At 40.0% G+C, this 20,406-nt stretch overlaps 1 pseudogene; it reads right to left on the reverse strand.

Annotated features, from left to right (window-relative positions):
* Positions 1–14,006: 14,006 nt before the first annotated feature.
* LOC118993041 (casein kinase II subunit alpha'-like) lies at positions 14,007–15,280 on the reverse strand (annotated as a pseudogene).
* Between the last annotated feature and the right edge of the window lie 5,126 nt (positions 15,281–20,406).

Consider the following 20,406-nt stretch of genomic DNA (forward strand, 5'->3'; position numbering starts at 1 on the left):
TGTGAGATTTGAAAATGTAGTTAATTACAATGTAAAGGGTGTTTTACATAACTTCTTAATTTCTACATTCCCTCCCTTGATCTTCTTTCAGGGCTTCCTTATAGGAAGCAACTTCTCCATGCTCATGTATTCCTTTTGGGTAGGATTCCAGAAGTTTTAGATTGAATGAATAAGCATTTGGCATTTCTGGGCTGGGGGTTCACACATTTAACTGCCTCCTGTGTTGTATATGGTGGAGGGCTTGTGTGTCTGTGGCAACAGGGGGTTTCCTTCTTTACTCTTCATTTGCCGCTGTTTCAGATGACCAATTTGCCTTCCTAATAAAAAATTCACTTATGCTTCCAAAAAATTTTTAAATATATTTTATTTATTATACCATTACAGTTGTTCTATTCCCATCCTTCATTCCCCTCCACCAGCAAACTCCCTCGCCCACCACCCCCCCCCTTAGTTTATCACCACGTGTCTCAAGTTCTTTAGATTCTATATTTCCCCCACTATTCTTGCCCTCCCCCTATCTATTTTCTACCTACTGTCTATGCTATTTTCTGTACCTTCTCCCCCCTTCTCCTCCTCCCACTCCCCTGTTGCTAACCCTCCATGTGTTCTTTATTTCTATGGTTCCACTCCTGATCTGGCTGTCCTCTTGGCTTGCTTTTGTTTTAGGTGTGATTGTTAATAACTGTGAGTTTGCTGTCCTTTCACTGTTAATATTTTTCATCTTCTTTTTCTTGTACAAGTCCCTTTAGCATTTCATATAATAAGGGCTTGGTGATGATGAACTCCTTGAATTTGACCTTATCTGAGAAACACTTTACCTGCCCTTCCATTCTAAAGAAAAGCTTAGCTGGATACAATAATCTTGGTTGTAGGTCTTTGGATTTCATGACTTGGAATACTTCTTTCCAGCCCCTTCTTGCCTGGAAGGTCTCTTTTGAGAAATCCGCTGACAGTCTGATGGGCACTCCTTTGTTGGTGACTGTCCCCTTATCTCTTGCTGCTTCTAGGATTCTCTCCTTCATTTGAATCATGGCTAATGTAATTATGATGTGCCTTGGTGTGTTCCTTCTTGGATCCAGCTTCTTTGGCACTCTCTGAGCTTCCTGGATTTCCTGGAAGTCTATTTCCTTTGCCAGACTGGGGAAGCTCTCCTTTATTATTTGTTCAAATAAGTTTTCCACTCATGGCTGTTTCTTTCCCCCTTCTGTACCCCTATAATCCGGATGTTGGAACATTTAAAGATGTCCTGGAGGTTCCTAAGCCTCTCCTCATTTTTTTGAATTCTCATTTCTTCATTCCTTTCTGGTTGGATGTTTCGTTCTTCCTTCTGGTCCATTCCATTGATTTGAGTCTCAGTTTCCTTTCCATCACTATTGGTTTCCTGGACATCTCCTTTCATTTCAATTAGTTTAGCCTTCATATGTTCCTCTAATTTGTGACTATAATCAACCAGTTCTGTAAGCATCCTGATAAACAGTGTCTTGAACTGTGCTTCTGAGAGGCTGGCAATCTCTTGGTCACTTAGAGTTATCGGTTCTGGGACTTTGAGTTTTTCTTGCGCCATCTTTTGGACTGTCCATGCCTGTTACATAGCAGGATCGGAGTCCTAGGTGTTCACCAGAGCAGGGCAACTCAGTCGCTGGATTGTGAAGCTGTATGTGGGGGCAGGGTCAAAGAGGGGCAATGGCCTCCTGTCTGCTGCCTCCCACTGTGGCCCACACAGGTGGCCGGTGCCACAGCTGCCACCATCACCTGGGCCCATGCATTTCGTCCCACTGCATGCGAGTGCGCCACCACCGTTAGCCCTCCACTGGGTTCACCCCCTAGGTCCTGCGTGGTCCATCTCACTGTGCGTGAATGTGCGACCTTGGTCAGTCTGCCTCACACCCTGACTGGGTCAGGGCTACTTGTGTGCCTAGGTCTGGGGATCTTTTCTGCCAGACCCTGCTCCACTGCTGGCTCCGCCCCTCTTACCGTCCCAGTTGAACGGTTAGTTGTTGTCGGACTTCCGTATAATTCAATTTTCTGTTCTTTGACTGTGTCTTTGTTCTCCAAACCTTTGTTGTATTCAAACTTGGTTGTGGGAGAAGGCACAGTGTTTCCACCTATGCCTCTATCTTGGCGGAAGTCCTCAAAAAAATTTAAGGACAAGATTATTATATGCTATTTCAATTAGTCTGAAACATGGATAAAAAAAGAACATTCCAAATTTTTAAAGCAAATATAAATGTCTACACAACAGGAAAATATAAACAAATGTCACTTAAGAATATGAATGTAATAATTCTAAAAGTGACATCAGCAAACTTAACAATACTGAGATGCCAATTCTCACTCATCATACAAGAGAGAAAACTCAATTGCATTTGTGACACTTAAGCTGAACACTATAATGAGTGTATTTTCCTTCCATTGATATTATGGTGGGCTTTGCAAAAATCAGAATCTTAGACAAAAGTTTGGGTACAAATAGATTATTTGGGGGTGATATCAGAAGACATTTTTAGGGGAGTAAGGGGACAAGCCTGGGAAGGGACAGTGGGCAGTGAAGAGTGAAATCCTAAATGGGTATTGCTGTAGACAGCTGGAGCTAAACTATATTGGAGACCCCTGAAGAATGTATAGAGCATCCTCAAATTTGCCCTTCTGAGAAGTGAGGAAGCTGGGGTGTTCATCTACTATCTCCTGTCCATAATCAGTTGAAATCTGCTTTCAGTTAGTTAACTCGCAGAATAGAGATTGACCTCTATTTGTGGATCAAATGCTTTTCTGATGCAAGGGCGTATCCTCAGATAGAAAGATGAAGAAGGCCCTCAGCATATAGGAAACCATCTGCAAATGACCACTTCCTGGGGGACCTGAACCATCCAGCATAGTACTGGCAGCCTCTACTACATATTCCTTGTAGAACACAAGTCAGAGAATTGTAACTGAGATCTGGGCAGTACAGCAGAGTCCTTGGATGACTATTGAGATATATGATGTCAATCAAGGGCTCCACTGGAGTCAGTATGGCACAAAAGTGCAGAGCTGGCTCAGTGGGAGCTTATTTAACTGAGAGAATTGATTCATTTTGATGAAAACATTCTGGCAATGCCTGATATATTACTTCCAGTTTCAGAATAATTAGTTAGCACATGGAGAAATGTGCTCTGAAAATTATCTAAGATAATTGACTTTGTGCATTTTATTTAGAACAATATATTGTTCCTGAAGAAGCCACATATGTCTAAAACTGCAGCTTTGATTTTTTCACCTTTCACCTGGAATGATGTGCTCCCAGCCATTGATCAAGAGGAGATACCATGTTATTTCTTTATATTTTCATTTATTTAATTCTTGTTCAAGTACACTTTTCTGCCTTATATTCCCAGCCCTTCCCCCCAGTACTTCCCACCTACCTCCCATTTCCACCCCACCTTAGTTATTGTCCATGTGTCCTTTATACTTGTTCATGTGAGTCCTTGCCCTTTTCCCCTGTGATTCTGTCCCCTCTCCCCACTGGACGCAGTCAGCACGTTCTGTATTTCAGTGTCTTTGGTTACATTTTGCTTGATTGTTTGTTTTGTTGTTTAGATTCCTGTTAATGGTGATATCATATGGTATTTGTCTTTCACTGCCTGGATTATTTCGCTCAGCATAATGCTTTCCAGTTCCAGCCATGATGTTGCAAAGGGCAGTAGCTCCTTCTTTCTTTCTGCTGCACAGGATTCCATTGTGTAAATGTACCATAGTTTTTTGATCCAGTCATTTACCGATGGGCATCTGGGTTGCTTCCCACTCTTGGCTATCATAAAGTGTGCTGCTATGAAAATCGGGGTGAATATGTTCTTTTGATTTGGTGTTTCAGGGTTCTTAGGATATACTCCTAACAGTGGAACTGCTGGATCAAAAGGCAGGTCCAATTTTAGTTTTCTGAGAAACTTCCATACTGTTTTCCATAGTGGTTGTACCAGTCTGCAATCCCACCAACAGTGAACTAGGGTCCCCTTTTCCCCACAACCTCTCCAGCACTTGTTGTTTGTTTCTTTGTTTATGATGGTCATTCTGACAGGTGTAAAGTGGTAACTCATTGTGATTTTAATTTGCATCTCTCTGATAGCTAGCAATATTGAGCATCATTTCATGTGTCTCTGGATCCTCTGTATATCCTCCTGGGAGAAGTGTCTGTTCAAGTCCTTTCCCCATTTTTTAATTGGGCTGCTCATCTTCTTTGAGTGGAGTCGTGTGAGTTATTTGTATATTTTGGAGATTAGACCTATGTGTGAGGTGTCATTGGCAAATATGTTTTCCAAACTGTTGCATCTCTTTTTATCTTGATACTGTTTTCCTTAGCCATGCAGAAGCTTTTAATTGTGATAAAATCCCATTTGTTTATTCTATCCTTTATGTCCCTTGCTCTAGAAGACATATCAGTAAAAGTATTGCTGCATGCAATATCTGAGATTTTCCTGCCAATGCTCTCTTCCAGGGCTTTAATGGTTTCCCGGCTTATATTTAAGTCTTTTATCCACGTTGAATTTATTTTGATCTATGGTGTAAGTTGGTGCTCGAGTTTCATTTTTTTGCATGTAGCTGTCCAGTTCTCCCAACAACATTTGTTGAAGAGGCTATCTTTAATCCATTTTATGTTACTGCCCCCTTTGTCAAATATTAATTGACTGTAGAGAGTTGAGTGTATTTCTGGGCTCTCTGGTCTATTACACTAGTGTATGTGCCTGTTTTTATGTCAGTACCAGGCTGTTTTGATTACAGTGGCCTTGTAATAGAGTTTGATATCAGGTATTGTAATCCCTCCTACTTTGTTCTTCTTTCTCAAAATTTCTGCTGCTATTCAGGGTAGTTTATAGTTCCATATACATTTTTGAAGTGTTTGTTCTATGTCTGTGAAATATGCCATTAATACTTTAATAGGTATTGTATTGAATCTGTAAATTGCTTTGGGTAGTGTGGGCATTTTGATGATGTTAATTCTTCCAATCCATGACAAAAGTATATGTTTTCATTTGTTTATGTCTTCTTTGACTTATTTCTTCATTGTTGTGTAATTTTCTACATACAGATCTTTTACTTTCTTGGTTAGGTTTATTCCCAGATATTTTATTTTTCTTTTTGCTACATGAAACAGAATTTTTTTCTTAATTTCTCCTCTGCTGTTTCATTGTTAGTATACAAAATTGCCTTTGATTTCTGAATATCGACTTTGTAACCCGCTGTTTTGCCAAATTCATTTATTAGTTCAGGCAGTTTTCTGGTAGAGGCTATAGGATTTTCCATGTACACTAGCATGTCATCTGCAAACAATGACAGTTTTGTTTCCCCCTTTGTGATTTGGATGCCTTTTGTTTCCTTTTCTTGTCTGATCACTGTGGCTAAAACTTCCAATACTATATTGAATAGAAGTGGTGAAAGTGGACAACCTTGTCTTGTTCCCAATCTTAGTGGGAAAGCTTTTAGTTTTTGCCCATTGAGTATAATGTTGGCTGTAGGTCTTTCATATATGGCCTTTATTATATTGAGGAGTGTTCCCTCTATTCCCATTTTTCTGAGTGCCTTTATCATAAATGGATGTTGTACCTTATCAAAAGCTTTTTCCGCATCTATTGATATAACCATGTGGTTTTTGTCTTTGCTTTTTTTTAATGTGATATATTACATTTACTGATTTGTGAATATTGAACCATCCTTGCATCCCTGGGGTGAGTCCCCCTTGGTCATGGTGTAGGATCTTTTTGATGTATTGTTGGATGTGATTTGCCAATATTTTATTGAGGATTTTAGCGTCTATGTTCTTCAGCGATATTGGCCTGAAGTTTTCTTCCTCTGTTGTGTCTCTATCTGTCTTTGGAATTAGGATGATACTGGCTTCATAGAAAGAGTTTGAGAGTTTTCCCTCCTTTTGGATTTTTTGGAATAGTCTGGGAAGAATAGGAATTAGCTCTTTCTTAAAAGCTTTGTAGAATTCTCCTGTGAAACCATCTGGTCCAGGGCTTTTGTGTGGTGAGATTTTTTTGATTACTGCTTCAATTTCATCTGCTGTTATTGGTCTGTTCAGGTTTTCTGGTTTGTTTGTGGTTTTTTTTTTTGTATTGAGTTTTGGAAGATTATATTTTTCTAGAAATGTGTCCATTTCACCTAGGTTTTCAAATTTCTTGGCATACAATTCTGCATAGTAATTTCTTACAATCCCTTCGCTTTCTGTGTTATCAGTTGTAATCTCTCCTCTTTCATTTCTGATTGTGTTTATTTTGGTTATCTCTCTTCTCTTCTTGATGAGCCTATTTAAACACTTGTCTATTTTTTATCTTTTCAAAAAACCAACTCTTGGATTCATTGATCCTTAAAATTGTGCTTTTAGTCTTTATGTCATTTAATTCTGCTCTGATCTTGGTTATTTCCTTCCTTCTACTTGCTCTGGGCTATCTTTTTTGTTGTTCCTCAAGTTCTTCCAGGGATCAGATTATGTTGTTTGTTTGAAATGTTTCTCTGTTCTTTGGGTAAACCTGTATTGCTATGAACTTCCCTCTCAGGAGTGCCTTCGCTGTGTCCCATAAGTTGTGGGTTGTGATGAGTTCATTTTCATTCATTTCCAGAAACTTTTTTATTTCTTCCGTAACTTCAATCTTGACCCATTCATTGTTTAATAGCATACCACTAAGTCTCCATGCTTTTGGAAGTTTTGGGTTTTTCTTGGTGGGGGGGGGGGGGTTCCAAGGTGCAGCCAGGGTGGGGAACCTAACAGGANAGACTCGTTTTGTGTCCTATCATGTGGTCTATCTTTGAAAATGTTCCATGTGCATTTGAAAAGAATGTGTATTTAGCTTCTTTGGGATGAAGGGCTCTGTATATATATATCAGTTAGGTCCATTTCATCTCGGGTGTCATTTAATGCTGCAATATCTTTGTTGATATTTTGTTTGGAAGATCTGTCCTTTTTTGACAGTGGGGTGTTAAAATCCCCTAGTATAATTGTGTTGCTGTCAATATCTTTATTGAGGTCCTCTAGAATTTTCATTATATATATGGGTGCTCCTATGTTGGGTGCATATTTATTTACGATGTTAATGTCTTCTTGGTAGATTCTTCTTTTGAATTTTATGAAGTGACCTTCCAGGTCTCTCTTTATGCACCTTTCTTTGAAGTCTATTTTGTCTGATATGAGAATTGCTACCCCACCTTTTTTTTCTTGTCCATTTGCTTGGAAAATTTGTTTTCACCATTTCACTTTTAAAAGACCAGTCTGTGATGGTCTTTTGTCCTGAGGTGGGTCTCCTGTAGGCAGCATATGTGTGGGTCATGCTTTCTTATCCATTCAGCTATTTTATGTTTTTTTTAATAGCTGCACTTAATCCATTTATGTTTAAGGTTATTGAGAGGTACTTATTCATTGCCATTTATATACCTGTGTCCCTCTCTGTCTCCCTCTTTAACTTCATTTCCTTAAAGCAGCCCTTTTAGTAATTCTTGTAGAGCTGGTTTGGTGGAGGCATATTTTTTTAGACTTCTTTTTTCTTGGAAGCTCTTTATTTGGCCTTCTATCTTGATTGAGAGCATTGCTGGGTAAAGTAGCCTTGGTTGTAGGTCTCTGATTCTCATTACTTGGAATATTTCTTGCCATTCTCCTCTTGCTTGGAATATTTCCATTGAGAAGCCAGTAGCCAACCTCATTGGGACTCCCTTGTTTGTTACTTTCTTTTTCTCCCTTGCTGCCTTTAAGATTCTTTCTTTGTCTTGGAGTTTTGCCATTTTAATGATGATGTGTCTTGCAGTAGGCCTCTTTGGGTTCCACCTGATTGTGACTCTTTGTTCCTGGATCAGTGTGACTCTTTCTCTCATCAAATTAGGAAAATTTTCTGTTATTACTATTTCAAATAGGTTTTCTATCCCTTGTTCTTCTTCTGGTATTCCTATTATTCGGATATTATTATGTTTCATATTGTCTTGCATTTCTCTTAATTCCTCCTCATTTTTTCTGAGCCTCTTTTACTTTTCTTTCTCTCTCTGGGAGATTCTTTCTACTCTGTCCTCTAACTCACTGATGTGTTCTTCTGCTTTATTGATCCTGCTTTTCATGCCTTCTACTGTGTTCTTCAGTTCAGAAATTGTATTCTTCATTTCCTCTTGTCCTTTGCTGATGGTTTCTATTTCCTTTTTCATGTTGGTATAGTTTGCAGAGAGTTCATTGTAGCTCCCCTGTAGTTTCTGGTAGCTCATTGTAAGCTCGTTGAATTTCCTGATAACCAGTGCTTTGAATTCCACATCTGATAGTTGACTTGCCTCTATTTCATCTAACATTCTTTCTGAGACTCCCTCCTTTTCTTTCATTTGGGGATTGATTCTTTGTCTTCCCATTGTTTGTGATACTCTTCTTTTTGGCCTCAGCTTCTTAAATTGATCTGTTCTGATTCCCTGGGTTTATGGTGTGAAGTTCTGTGGTAGAATACCTTTGAAATTCAGTGGTGCAGTCTCCTGCAAGTACCTTGGTGTTCTCCACTTCTACCTACTCCTTTTGTGTGTTTGTGCATGTGTGATCAGTTGGAGGGGAAGGCAAAATGGTTTATGATAGAAGAAGAATATTTTATGTTATTTACAGTCACAGTTGGTAGAGAAGAAATAGACAATCTTTAGGCTATGTATAGTGTTAACCATACTCTTGGACCCAGCTTGCCACTTTTAAGAAAGGATGGACAGAAGATACGTCTCTTGTTGGAAAAGGAGGCCTTGTGAGTTGGATCTAGAGAGCAGTGTGATTGCGGGTGGTCAGATTTTGAGATAAGGTGAGAGTAAACATTAGTAACTAGGTTTAGCATGTGAGAAAATAGAGTTAATAACTACAGTAATAGAATTCAGGAATCTGTAAGGTGGTCTAAGGTCCGAGAGATGTGTTGTGAAGTATTTACCATTGTATAGAACAGCTATTATTTACAATAATATTAGAACAACATTCACGTGACAGACTCTATGTGATCTGTCTGAATGGGGGTTATAGAGCTTGTGTAGTATGCCAAAGGAAAGCAAGTGGTGTGAAGAATAGAAAATTAGCGATACACTGTGGAGGAAAGAACAGGAGAAACCTGTCAAATAGTACAATTTAACCAGCCAGGACTAAGAAACCTGTACGGAAAGAGGATGAATACAAAGGTATTATTAAAACAAAAAAAAGAAGTGAGAGTAACGCAAAAAATAATAGTACACCTATGCAGCAACTTGAGGGTTCTGTGCTATAGCAAAGTGAAATTTGTCTCTGTGTCACTATTGTTGAGATGCCCCCTCTTTAGGTTTCACTATAGTCCTTTCACAGTTCCCAGTTATTTGTGTCTCTTGTGTGTAAAAGAAAACTAAGCAACAAACAAAAAAACAATCCAACATGCACACACCAAAAAAAGTCAGGAGAAAGGAGGAATAAGCGAAAAGTTTGGGAAGAAAGGAAGAAGGACTAAAACTGGACAAAAAGAAAAATGAGGGATAAAGTATCGAAAAATAGAGCAACAATACAATTTAAAAAATATAAGATTACTTAGAAAAGAAGTTGCAAAAAAATCTTTCTTTGTCGGTTTCAAACTGTCTAAACTGTTTTTTCTGGTTGCAGCAGGACCTCTCTGTGATCTGGGATGCAGGCGCGCACCCTCGCACATATGTGGGAGCCAGGCTACCGGGTTGGGATGTTGGCGCCTGCACCTCCGGCAGGCTGCCTGTGTCCCGCGGGATCTGGCACTGTCCTTCCCAGTCCCACGGTCGGACCCAAGTGTTCCTGCCCCTCCCCTGGATGGCTGCTGGACTGGTTGGGCTGTGAGGAAACTTGCTGTTGCAGAACACCTCAGTTCACTTTCCAATAAATACTTCTCCACAAAGCCTGCCTCTCAGCCCTGCCCAATCCCCAAAAGACTGGCAATGACCGTGTCCTTCTCAAATCCCCTGGGCTGGTGGGCTTGCAGGCTGGAGACCACAGAGTCTTCAGCTGAAGGGGGCCCTCTGCCCCTGCCACCCTTTACATAAACTTAAGCCCACAGGTCTCTGCCCGGTATTACCCAGCCTTGCCTAGACGAGGAGGGAGGAAGTCAGTTCTCTCCCACAGACCCTGTAGCAGACCCACAGCTCCCACAGAGTCTGTTGTAGACCCACTAGGTGCCAGGCTTCTGGAGTTCCCTCCACAGAAGGCACCCCTGCACGAGTCCCAGACTGGGGCCTCTGTTTTTCACCAATGCCGCTAGGCTAGGCGCCGGCCGAGATCACCCACTGCTTCTCCTCTGTACTCAGGCACCAGCCGAGGTCACCTGCTGCCTCCTATTGTCTGAACTCAAGTATCGTGCCGTGGGCACAGCCCGCAGCAGGTGCACCCTACCGTGGGTGCAGCCCACCGCAGCGGAGGTCGAGTGGGCGCAGCCGCTATTGTCCTCACTCACCTTCCGGAGTCCTCACAGACCTGCAGCTGTCTGGTTCCTCCGTCACACTCTCTGGTCTCTTATTTTCATAAATGCTGGGGAATTGTTGGTTGATTATGCTGTATTTCAGTAGATCCACCTGGATTTTCTACCAGGTGCAGGGGAGCTGGATTCCCTCTGTGCTACTCTGTCGCCATCTTAATCTCTCTCCTGATACCATATTATTCTGACATGTCTCCTGTCAGAGCAGATAAGACTACTGACAGGAAAGTAATCAGAGGTGTATTGAGAACAGCCCTATATAGTTTACAGTTTATAGAAGATTTTATAAAACAGTGGTAAGAAATAATTACCAGACAGAAGAATGATCAAGACTTAAACATTGAGCACTATGGTCCATCTATTGTGTGGCAGATGAAGTAGCCTAAATTCACAGCTATTCCCTCTTACAACACCTGGGCCTGAGTAGTAAGAAAGCATATTTGAGCATGTGTCCTGATAAATTACATATGTTGTAGAGTCATAACAGTAATTACCAGTTATGGCTTTGCTCTTAAGCATCATTTAATTATTTGTCTTTTATTGCCTCATATGAAAAACCACGGGAGTTGAAACTTACAAACTTGAGGGTTTCTCCTTATGCTAATTATATGTCTGACTTTATGATCCTATTACTTTATGCATATATGTATACATATGTATATATACATATATACACAGAATGGGTGGTTATTATAAAATAATAGAGCTCATACTGTTGAATTTCATTCAGTTGATTGAGAAGAATGACAGGGTATGAAGACAGAGGAGGAAGAAAAGTGAGCAAGGGCAAAGTGGCCTCGACCAATGTAAAGTGACCAAGAGGGGTCAGTAACTAAACTGAGTGGCCAATAACTAAACCAGGAATCCTTGAGCTCAGCAGAGGGAATTTCAAAGTTATACTCAGTCTTCATAAAATACATTTGATAATCATTGTGGAAGAAGACATGAGAAATGGAAAGAGGCAGAAATCAAGTCTTTACAAATACAAATACAAGAAAGTTGATTGCTTTTTTACACCAATCTTGGCTTATTAAAAACTGATTCCATTCACAAACCTCTACTAGCCATGGTGATTACTTTGGAGCCTCAGAAGCAGAACTACAAGGAAGAGGAGAAGGCAATGGAACCAGACAGGAAGGGGCTAGAACACACAGGACATGGGGAAGTAGTGAATCTCAGTCAGTGCTGAGGCCCTGGGTGCTCTGGACACACCAGCCAGCTGCAGAAATTGATAAGACTAACCTGAGAAGAAAAAGCTGTGGGCAGTGTCTGAAGGAGATAGTTGCTGGTATCCTGGCTTTCCTCACTGTTGTGTGCCCAGGAGCCTGTAAACTAGCCAAGGCAAGAGCAGGGATTCATTAACTCTTGAACTAACCCAGAGGGAGAAAGCAAAACTCCTGGTGTCTGATGGCAGTAGCAGGGACCTGGCCCTTACTCTACACCCTGACTTCCATCTTCCCCTATGTCTCAGCTTGTTTCCTCACTAAATGAATTCCTTGCATGTGGACACATAGTTATGGGAACTCCTAGGACATACCTCCTGCAGCCTAGCCACCCAAGTGAACTGAACTCACTGCCTGATTCTAGCTCAGAATAACTCTGTGGAAGACCTGTAGTGACCCATTGACTTAGTTTGCTCCCTCCCTCAAAAGCAGAACCTGAGACGAGTGTAAATTAGGGCAGGAATTCAAAGAAGAGGCTCCAGGAAGAGAAGTGATGGGAAGGAGAGTGTGACCCAGTAAGAAAACCCACCAGAGGGTAGGCATTTGCTGACCCTGACTGCTCACTGGAACGTGCTTGCAGAATTCATTACAGATACAATCTTCCAAGGGATGACAAGCTAGAGAAGGGGTGTCAAACTCATTTTCACAGGGGGCCACATCAGCCTCTCTGTTGCTTTCAAAGGGTCAAATGTAATTTTAGAACTGTATAAATGTAACTACTCCTTAACAGTTAAGCAATAAGTTGGCGCTGTCATCAGGTAGAAACAAGGGAGGGCCAGATTCAGCCCACAGGCCTTGTGTTTGCCACCTGTGACCTAGAAAATTTATCTGCCACTTTACACCCTCTGTTGACTGATAGCTGAGATCCCTTCAATAAACAGGCTCTATGTCTTCAGATAAAAGCACACTTCAGGCAAAAAAACAAACAAACAAGCAAAACAACAAAAAACCCTGAGAGTATGGCAGCAGGGGTGTGAGAACACTGGACATAAAGAATTGTCCTTCACAGCCGGAGCATGGTGAGTCACAGAGTTGTTACCCAGCACCTGAAGTGTCTGTTGCAGCCAGCTTGGGACTGATGCCACTGCATGATAAACTGCTGGTTTCAGGGATCCCCTGTAGAATCCCCATGGCTAGTTGTGGGAAATCACTGGATGGGTAAATAACCCATGTGGTGGTAGGCAAATGCTAAGCTCATAAAGGACAACAGGCAGCAAAAATGGGATCTGATCACTTTGGGGAGCAGGACCTACTCACTGAGGTCCCCCCTGGGTAATACAGGACCCAAGACAGTATTACAGGCCACAGTACCATGTAAATACTGGCTGAGTTTAAATTCTGCAGGATGTGTGAAATGCTCACCTCTGGTTACAGCTCCATGACCAAGAGGAGACACTTGCTACAGCAGGTGCAGCTTATAGTGTGTGAATGCAGCAGGGGTGGAGGTAGGTGGTGGAACTGCCTGTGGTCATCCCAAATATGAGACCCCTGGCCAGTATAAGTTTTCACCTTTGTGCCTTCATAGAACCAGAAACAACAATTAGGCTACCAGTCATGGGAGCTGGTCAAAGGCTGCTATGATGTTTCCTGTCTGGAGTAGAGTTGACACAGGGTGGCCAGAAATACCATGCCTGTAGGTGAAACACAAAAGGGCTTCAGTGGAGCCAGCCTGGGCAGATGATTGTTCTTTGAGGTTGCATTGCAGTAGTTGTGATTCCATCCTTACATCCAGAAAAGAGCTTTTAAATGAGAACAATTTCATAAGCATCAGAGATGTAAGGAAGTACATTTAGCTCCCTAGGAAAATTAATCCATTTAACATTACACACTGACATGCTTTTTCAAAAAAAATTAGCATCTTTTCTTAAAGGATTCATTCCCAGCACCCATTTTTACACAGGAGATGCTCCATTTCTGTTTTTGTTTGCTTTTAATATTGTAACTGTTTTAATATCTCCTTTTTTTAAATGAGTCTGGTGGATCAGCACAGACTGCCAACATATTGCTAAAACTTCGGCCTGAATCTCATTCACCCAAGGAAACCCAGACCACAGAGGAGCATATAGAAAGTCATATATTCAGAGTTTTTTTTACCAAAAGTGTTAAATCAACAGTAGTGTCTTGTCAAATAGAGGTAACTGCAACAACTCTGAATCTCTCATCTCCCATGTATTCCAGAAACTGAGGTCCCTCAATTTCTGAACTATGTGCATTCTCACACTGTTGCCAGAGTAGCAGCTCCCTGTGTAGACTAGTACTGGGAGGGGTTTTGGGGTTTTGTGTTTTTTCGACAGACTTTTAGGTCTTTATTCTTCTTTGCATTTGAAATAAATGAATGAATAGAATTTCTTATCATACTCTAGTTTCCCTTCAAGACTTGTGTTTGGTTGGTTTTATTGGCAAGCATCAATGTCACATTACCTGTCACCTTCCAGTATTTGTAGGTCAGCCGTGCCATGAAACCACTGGAAAGAACAGCCCTGTCTGCACAGGGCTGGGACTTCTCCTTCACCATGGGGTAGAAGTATAGATGCTCCATGGACTCTGCCAGTCAGTATCTGTTGATCGTTGTGTCACTGAAGTTTGTCTACAAGATCTAGGGCCTTGGGAATGATGAGGTGTCTCTTCTCACTATGGCTAAAGTTTTCCCAGTGCTTCTGTAAATGTTGTCCCAGGATATAATTAAAGTGAGGATCTAGGTCTATGTGATTTTTTTCAGATACCCATACAGCTCATCTGTTCCCAGAACCTTAGCAATACAAATAAACTGGTTGTAGTTGTTCTATCTGTGAAGGAAAAAGGATCTTTTCAAAAGATCATGCTCTCTAATACACAGACTAAATTCTACACATCCCGGCTAAAATCATACACCTGATAGTCAACAAGAACTCTGGTCCCTTAGACACAATGTCTTTGTGTCTCTGGCTACAAAAATATTATACTCCTGTGCAGGATGGTAGAACTCTGCCAGACTCCAGACTATCAGTTACAGCTCTTTCTGTTGGTTATCTATCATGACTGGTTCTGATGTCTCACATCCCTGTGCCTGATTCCCTTGCTGTGGCAGTAATCCAGAGCTTTAAGTAGTTCATACATATAAAACTGTATATCAAAGTCTGTCAGGATCTGGCAAAGTTGCTTAAAATCTGTATTATTAATATATTCAATACCAAAGCTCATGTCTCTGCCAAAGGGTCCTTCACAGTGTCAATCAGTTTGATGATATTCCATCGTGAATTTTCTTCAGAGTCTTAATCTCTCATTTTACCTTCTTTTTCTTCACTGGCTTAAGAATTTTTACAACTACTCTCTGCTGGTGATATTAATGGCCTCCAAATACTTCGCTATACTTTCCTTACCAATTTTTCCAACCAGTTGGTAATCATCTGGATTACCTCCGCTCAGGACATGAGCTTCATAGTCCCAGTACTCAGGATGTTCACCACAGCACCTCAACCTAGACCCATTGATGGGTGCCCTGCAGCCCTTGGCAGGCCAGGCATGGGGAGCTTCTGTATTCCGAGGGCGGTGGCTTGTGGAGGGCCAGGAGCAGTGGGGAAAGGAGGAGCAAAGAGGCAGGTGGGTTGGACAGGGAAGGGCTTGGAAATACTGTGGGTGGTTCTTGCAATGCATGGCAGCCTCAAGCGGTGCTGCAGTAGGAAAGGAAATACTCTGGCCAAGAAAGGAGATGCTTCATTTCAGAGGTTTTTTTTTTTTTTTATGTTGTCACACTTCACTGCATATGTTAATCTCAAGTTTATTTCAAATATGTACACTTATTCAAATGCTAAATATGTTTTATGACTGCAGAGGAGGGGATTTCTCTGAGGTTCTTATTTTCATATTTATATATCGCCGCTAAAGTTCATGAAAAAGGGTGTGTGGAAGGTCATTCTGGAAATCCAGAGGAGCTCCAGTGAAGCATGACTCTGCAATTACTGTAAGCAAACGTTTGTTCCCACTTTGGCTACTTTGTTTACCTTTGAAGAACTAATGTACAATTATTTCAGAAAAGGTTGCTATGGAAAGTGGCTACTCTAATATCCTCTCTTAAAGGCCAGTTATCCTTATTTTAAAGCCAGAGTTTGAGTTTTTTATTCCAGGTCAACAAACCTAAGTAATGGTAGATGCATATCTGGGAAACTAAATGGTTCTATTTCCACTTGTGTTCTTTGCACCATAACCCCTCATCATATAATTTAACCTCAGTGTGGGGCTTATCTAAACACTGGGTTCATGTGTGTTGAGGGCACAAGCAAAAGCCTGTACACCACTTCTGGGTCCCTTCCATTTTTTCTAGTCAACAGTTAGAAATAACAGGCAGTTCTTAAAGACTGATGTTTAAATAATAAAGATTGAATCAAATACTTAGATTTTGTGGCTCTTGAAACTGAAGCTGAGCATAGCACTATAACTCATACAGTAGGTAGCACTTGGAATATGAGTTCTATTTGTGGATTCAGGTGAGAAACACAGAAAGAGTGTGGTGTAGAAAGATAATTTAGGGTTGAGAAGTTCATGTGTCATGAGAGAGAGCTAGGGGTGTTGAAATTGATTTGCAATGCAATAACTTGTCCTAGTATTCCATAATGTAGATCCTTGCTGCATGTACAATGAACACTTGCATGCAGAACCTTCTTTTTAGGGGTTGACCTCTACCTTCCATTGCTATATTAATCTTCTACTAATTGCAAGCATTGTACAAAGGTACAAGTTATAGTCCATGTCCATAAGAGCTCTCATTGAAGATGAAGGAGAACTTAAATCAGGGATCAATCAATCTTTATAGGACCCCTGACTGATATGGCTCAGTTGGTGGGGTATCATCCTGCAAAGTAAAGGGTTGTCAGTTCAATTCCTAGTCAGGGCACATGCCTGGGTTGTGGGTTCTGTCCTACATAGGGAGTGGAGAGGTTGTATGCGAGGAGCAACCGATAGATGTTTCTCTCACATATCAATGTTTCTCTCCCTTTTACCTTCTATTTCCCTCTCTCTAAAAATAAAATCTAAAATAAATAAACAAACAAACAAACAAATAAATCTTTGAAGTTGGCATCAAAGTTCACATAATGTACAAAGACACAGACTTCCTGTGGGAGATAGGGAATCTTCACAGAAAGAATGTCTTTTATCTGGGTCCTGAATTAATATCTGTTTCCAAGAAGAGACAAAGTGAAGGTTGATATGTATGTAAAGCATAGCTATTTCCCCATTTTTGGTAGCTAAGGGACCATTTTTCTCCTTCCCTCATATACTGATTAGGAACTCTTATGGCATCTATTATCAGAGTCAGCAAGGAGAGACTCTCATTCACATACAAGAGTTCCAAGGTGCTACAAAAACTTTCTCCACTCCTTCCCACTCCTTATGCAGCTTCTGTTGTCATGACCCAGGGTCTCAAGGCAGGATCTGGGAGGCCTTTAGCTACACTGAGTCTCCATTAATTCTCGTCCACATGAGAACATATCAGCACATAAATATTCAAATAATATGTCTGCTCTGCAAGCAGCAACTTCAGGATAACCCTCAATCTCTTTCATTTTTTCACCCGGAGCTCTCAGTGTAAATTCACATATAGCCACACCCAGTGCTCTCAGTGTAAATTCTATGGCTTCCATTATCCCCACTTATAAAACTGTTCTGTAGTATATACTTTTCTGGACAAATTTATGACATTTTTATGCAACAGCCATTTTGTGAGCAAAGGGTGAAGGTACAATTCTTGCAAGAGTTTTCTGGAATCCACTTGTATGTTTCGATTCTCTTGACCTATAGCCAACCTGCTCCTCTCCAGAATTTTTTATTGATCAAAAGAAACTTTAAATTTGAAATAAAGATGTCAGGACATGCTGAGAAGTTTGCATTGTCATGCAGTAATTAATTCTGTTTGTAATTTGAAAATACCCTCAAAGAGAATGAACAGTAGACCAGATGGATGAGTTAACTAAGCTCCAGAATAGTTGGAAATGTTCATCTAACTGCACCTCTGCTTTGCATTCAGGTTTTATTGCTATGTGGATGCTTATGTAATTTGTGATGGCTTAACAAGGACCATCCTGGTGAAAAGGCCAATATCCTCTTCGAGGAGTTTATCTACTCAATGCCAGCTGGCTGTCTAAATGAGACCCAAAGAGCCCCTTATTTAAAAGGCTGCCCCTTTACTTTGCCAGCAGACCTCCTTGGCAAGAACATGTGGGCAACTTCCCAGTGCCTCTCCCTTAGCAACTAGAAATTAGAAAAACAGCCTTTGTTGGCACTGCTATGTTACCCATTGGTTATTGTTTAACTGATAGTTTCCATAATCATTTTCTTTTATCAATTTTGGAAAGTATGTCTTTATATTGGGAGCTCCACTGAACACAATGCTTTTTAGAGAGAGACAAACTGAAGCATCAGAGTTTCTTTGCACTTAATTTTAAACAGGTTCTATAAAGTCACTCAATGTCCTGCTCCTGAGGGTGATTTTTGTGCCTGTTGATCACTGCCTTTTCTTCTCAAGAGAAGCTCCCCTCAGCTGATAGAAGATCTGTCCATTCTTCTTCCTTTGCAGAGGTGGTAGTCATGATTCAGGATACCATACTTAATTACGCTATAACTTGGTGTGAGAAATATTGCTCTGAATCTAAGAGGTTCTTCCATTTGAGAAGCAGCTTGGCATCACTTGGAAGAGAGTACATAAGCATATAATATCAGCACTCTCAAATTTAGTATCATTGTACTACATTCACAAAAGCCTCACCAACAGACTTCTGAATTAAACTGTTAAATTTTTCATTGCATAGCCCATCTTTTAGAAATGAATTGAATAAAGATTTTTCTTTCTATAATTTTATTAATCTAAAAAGCTTAAAAATAAATGTTGATCTTTCCCACTATTCTGTCCTAGAATTTTACTTTGGCTCATGTCTTTTTAAATAGCATGAGTGAGAGTATTCAGGTTGTTGACAGCCACAAAGCATTAAATTGTGCTCTTACATTGCCTACTGCATAAGTTCCCCTTTTCTGAATTTTTCAGAACATCTGCATTTGTCTTCCTTGGAGCAGTGTCCAAACATTGTGCTGGTAAAGTTGGTATGTAAATACCCCAGTGCCTCCTTCCCTCTTGGAGTACAGTGCTGGGGCAGATGTCCTGCTCTGCCTTCTTCAGGTTCCCAGGAATGTGAAGTCCCATGTGCCCATCATGGTGTCCAGCTTAAATATGCAACTATTATTGGCCTTTTCCCTGTCCTCTTCTCTCATCTCCACTCCACAACCAGTTCTCTAACATCTCTCAAAAAAGCGATTTGAACCCATCTCCTTGTCCCAGGGTCTGCTTTAGAAAGAATCTAAATCATAACAGATGACACAACTAGGCCCAATGTTGCTTAAAGAGCTATGATTTTATTTTTTTACTGTTCAATTACAGTTGTCCCCATTTCCTCCCCCCCCATTACTATCCCCTGCCATACCCATCCCCACCTCTCACATTCAATCCTTTCCCCTCCCATCTTTGTTCATGGGTCCCTTATACATGTTTTTTGACAACCTTTTCCCTTCTTTCCCCCATCATCCACTCTCCCCCCCACCGATTACTGTCAGTTCGCTCTTTATTTCAATGTCTCTGGTTACATTTCACTTGCTTGTTTGTTTTGTTGATTAGGTTCCACATAGGTGAGATCATGTGGTATGATTTTAAAATATTTCATTTTATCTAATAGACTGAAATTTCTTCAGATGAATTTGATTGTATAAGATGGATTAAAAGTGAAGTTGCTATAGTGCAAGCTTCAAAAAAGAAGAGATTTATTTATTGTTTCTTTGTTAATAATATGAATATGTAGTGAAAATTTAAAAATCTACTTTAAAAAATAAAAGAACTTGGTAAAGTTGCTGGACACATGAATGAATACAGATGTTTAGTTTTTTTTCTACTCTATCAACAACTAATTAGAAATAAAGCAGAAATAGTGTTTCACCTACAAAGAAGACAAATGTATAAATTAATTAGAAATATGTGTATCAAGAAACAACTAGAGCCTATCTAACTAATACATTATGCAAAACCTATATCCATATTTTTATTATAAGATATAAAATAACAATGAAGCTAATGTAGAGACACAACATAAGATTTAATATAACAGTAATATCACATGCTTACCAAAATAATGTGTAAATACTATCATTCTAATTGGTATTCTAACAGGTATTATTTTTCAATTCCATAAAATGACTGTACAATTTATATAGAATAATGTGTATGTAAGGGTATGTTAAGAGTAGTATATTTAAAAATAATAGTAAGTGTGCTATGTTTTGTCAATTTTTAGATACCGAAAGCTATTTGATCAATCACCATGCTAATAGTAGATCAGAAGAACCCTATGAAGAATCCAACCACCAGTCTCAGTGTATGAAGATTTAATATGTGACAAAATGCAATTCATCAGGAAAACATTAGATTATTAATAAATAGCATGGTATACCTCTTAGTGCTCTGGAATAAAATAAAATTGGACATCTGTTAACATTTACACAAAATTAAAATCCAGTCTTATCAAAGGCTTGAATGTAAACAATGGGTAATTACATTCTTATGAGAAAATCTGGGAGAATACATGTATATTTTATGTTTAACAGAAGCTATTTAACCACAATGAAACAGAATTTTTTTAAAGAAATGATAACTGTGTGTTATGTAAAACTTAAAATCATGGGGAAAGTGCCATAAAAATACCAACTGAGATAAAGGGCTAACATCCATTTTATAAAATGAGAAT

Source organism: Sturnira hondurensis, unplaced genomic scaffold (genome assembly GCF_014824575.4).
Source record: "Sturnira hondurensis isolate 20B ecotype Veracruz unplaced genomic scaffold, ASM1482457v3 Scaffold0008640, whole genome shotgun sequence".
Lineage (NCBI taxonomy): Eukaryota > Metazoa > Chordata > Mammalia > Chiroptera > Phyllostomidae > Sturnira > Sturnira hondurensis.